This window comes from Papaver somniferum, chromosome 3, assembly GCF_003573695.1.
Source record: "Papaver somniferum cultivar HN1 chromosome 3, ASM357369v1, whole genome shotgun sequence".
Taxonomy (NCBI): domain Eukaryota; kingdom Viridiplantae; phylum Streptophyta; class Magnoliopsida; order Ranunculales; family Papaveraceae; genus Papaver; species Papaver somniferum.
The window spans coordinates 135209727-135213717 of record NC_039360.1 but is presented as its reverse complement, the minus strand read 5'-3'; positions in this window follow the sequence as shown (position 1 = coordinate 135213717).

Genomic DNA, 3991 nt, shown 5'->3' with positions numbered 1-3991 from the left:
GCGCATGCTAAAAGATGCGTCATGACTTGAGATGAAGCTTCATCCAAAGCTTCCTTGTGTGGTAAGAATCATATTGTCTTAAGCCAATATTGCGCCAAAATGGCGCATTGTGTTTGGCATTTTGCCAAGAGACAAATCTCACCTAGGCCAGTTGGGTAGATGGCCATGAGCTTTCAGCGTAAACATTGCGCATTATGAAGGTTATTGGCTTAGATCCAATGTTACACAAACATTTTGCATCAGGCCAGAGAGGGCTGGCCAAACGAGTTTCGTGCGATCATTGCGCGCGATCATTGCACGCAATCACTACGGTGAATAGTGAAGACGCCATCATTGCACGCAATCATTGCGATGAATAGTGAAGCATTGTAGAAATTTGATTAATACATATATAGGGAGGGGCAGTTGGTTGAAGGTGCATATGCGGACTATGTACCAAGTAAGCTTCAAAGCTTAGTCGGAGGAGTATAAATGATGCCTAAGGCTCATTTATATTTGCGTAGCCTTTCTAAGAGGGCATTCGGTGCTTAGGCATCACTATGCCATGCCGCGGACCCGATGATGCATAATCGGAACGACCTATAAGGACTAAGCCATTACCATTTTTTCTAGGCTACGGCCTTGCAAACGAGTTGGTTAAGCTTCTGTCCCTTCGTGGATTAATTATGGTCTGTGCTTGATCCCTTTAGAGTATGGAAGGGTACGTAGGCAGCCGCAATGAGTTGCAGCATTGCCGGTCAAGGAATTTTTCGCTCATATCATCGAATTGTGAGATGATTGCGACATTGTGGCCTCTCATATCATCTGTCTCGGTAGCTCGACGCAAGAGATGATTGTGGTCAAACTTGATGAAGCAAGTTGCATTGCATTCACTGGATGCTCATACTTCCTATCAAGGCGTTCGACATAGGCTAAAAATCAGAGTGTCGTAATTTAGCTCAATAAGATTCAATTTTGATGGGAAACTGCCCAAAGATCAAGACATGTTGATCCATAAATCCACATGGTCACCATATTTTAGCCAAATTCCATCCTTTGGGGCCTCAAATGGCCATTTTTTCCATTTTAGGAAAGTTTTTGTTTTCTTAATAAACCCTTCGCGGATCAAGGGTAAGTTGGACCGGCGTGGAAGCTAAGCTAGCTACATCATGTTCCACGAGCATGCTTGCAAGGACAAATGTACGTGCATTTTCCCATCTTTAAGACCCGGATCGTAGCTTAATCATGGCGCATCGGGGAAGTTACGTCCTGTGGGGAAACGCGCCAAAGGCGTAATTTTCCGGTCCGTCACAGTTGGTATCAGAGAAAGTTCCGAGAAAACACTAGGGACTGTGCGGAGTGGACTCGTCAAACGAGTATTTTCCTTCAAAGGGAAATAAATTTGGAGAGTATGCCAACTTTTGCGCGAGAAGGGTTTGTGACTGCAATGCCAGTTACTATGCGAATCGAGTTGAGCTTGTTTAAGTACTGTGAGTTTGCCTGGCCTAAGTGGCACCCCAATTAAGAGTGGATATCCGGAAGACCGTCTGGGACGGTGGGTAGACAATGGGACTGATCATCCCCACACATTGGCAACTGGCCAATGGTGTGCGTTGTCAGGCCCGGCTAGCATCCCACTTACAAGTAGCAACCTTGATGACCGTCAGGGACGGTGGGCAACTGGATATTCATCCAAACAGTACTGTGCTAAAATCTTGTCATTTCAATGACATCAACCTTGAAAACTTTAGGGACTTCTGAGTGCATAGTATGGGAGGCGCATTCAGGATACCTGGTCGAGATATCCTCTTGGCACTGGCCAATTGCGATTCTTGGTATTGTTGTGGGCACTTTTGGATTCCGAAGAGATTGTCTACAATAGTTTTTGTTTCGAATTTCGGGGACGAAATTTTTTTAAAGGGGTGAAGAGTGTAACACCCAGTGTTTTTAACATGGCGCATGCTAAAAGATGCGTCATGACTTGAGATGAAGCTTCATCCAAAGCTTCCTTGTGTGGTAAGAATCATATTGGATTAAGCCAATATTGCGCCAAAATGGCGCATTGTGTTTGGCATTTGGCCAAGAGCCAAATCTCACCTAGGCCAGTTGGGTAGATGGCCATGAGCTTGCAGCGTAATCATTGTGCATTATGAAGGTTATTGGCTTAGATCCAATGTTGCACAAACATTGTGCATCAGGTCAGAGAGGGCTGGCCAAACGAGTTTCGTGCGATCATTGCGCGCGATCATTGCACGCAATCACTACGGTGAACAGTGAAGACGCCATCATTGCATGCAATCATTGCGATGAATAGTGAAGCAGGCATGTCAGTATGGACCCCTTTCCATACTTGTAGAAATTTGATTAATACATATATAGGGAGGGGTAGTTGGTTGAAGGTGCATATGCGGACTATGTACCAAGTAAGCTTCAAAGCTTAGTCGGAGGAGTATAAATGATGCCTAAGGCTCATTTATAGTTGCGTAGCCTTGCGAAGAGGGCATTCGGTGCTTAGGCATCACTATGCCATGCCGCGGACCCGATGATGCATAATCGGAACGACCTATAAGGACTAAGCCATTACCATTTTTGCTAGGCTACGGCCTTGCAAACGAGTTGGTTAAGCTTCTGTCCCTTCGTGGATTAACTATGGTCTGTTCTTGATCCCTTTAGAGTATGGAAGGGTACGTAGGAAGCCGCAATGAGTTGCAGCATTGCCGGTCAAGGCCTTTTTCGCTCATATCATCGAATTGTGAGATGATTGCGACATTGTGGCCTCACATATCATCTGTCTCGGTAGCTCGACGCAAGAGATGATTGTGGTCAAACTTGATGAAGCAAGTTGTATTCCATTCACTGGATGCTCATACTTCCTATCAAGGCGTTCGACATAAGCTAAAAACCCGAGTATCGTAATTTAGCTCAATAAGAGTCAATTTTGATGGGAAACTGCCCAAAGATCAAGACATGTTGATCCATAGATCCACATGGTCACCATATTTTAGCCAAATTCCATCGTTTAGGGCCTCAAATGGCCATTTTTGTCGTTTTAGGAAAGTTTTTGTTTTCTTAATAAACCCTTCGCGGATCAAGGATAAGTTGGAACGGCGTGGAAGCTAAGCTAGCTGCATCATGCTCCACGAGCATGCTTGCAAGGGAAAATGTACATGCATTTGCCCAGCTTTAAGACCCGGATCCTAACTTCATCATGACGCATTTGAGAAGTTACGGCCTGCGGGGCAACGCGCCAAAGGCGTAATTTTCCGGTCCGTCACAGTTGGTATCAGAGAAAGTTCCAATAAAACACTAGGGACTGTGCGGAGTGGACTCGTCAAACGAGTATTTTCCTTCAAAGGTAAATAAAGTTGGAGAGTATGCCAACTTTTGCGCGAGAAGGGTTTGTGACTGCAATGGCAGTTACTATGCGAATCGAGTTGAGCTTGTTTAAGTACTGTGAGTTTGCCTGGCCTAAGTGGCACCCCAATTAAGAGTGGATATCCGGAAGACCGTCTGGGACGGTGGATAGACAATGGGACTGATCATCTCCACACATTGGCAACTGGCCAATGGTGTGCGTTGTCAGGCCCGGCTAGCATCCCACTTACAAGTAGCAACCTGGATGACCGTCAGGGACGGTGGGCAACTGGATATTGATCCAAACAGTACTGTGCTAAAATCTTGTCATTTCAATGACATCAACCTTGTGAAATTTAGGGACTTCTGAGTGCGTAGTATGGGAGGTGCATTCAGGATACCTGGTCGAGATATCCTCTTGGCACTGGCCAATTGCGATTCTTGGTATTGTTGTGGGCACTTTTGGATTCCGAAGAGATTGTCTACAATAGTTTTTGTTTCGAATTTCGGGGACGAAATTTTTTTAAAGGGGTGAAGAGTGTAACACCCAGTGTTTTTAGCATGGCGCATGCTAAAAGATGCGTCATGACTTGAGATGAAGCTTCATCCAAAGCTTCATTGTGTGGTAAGAATCATATTGGCTTAATCCAATATTGCG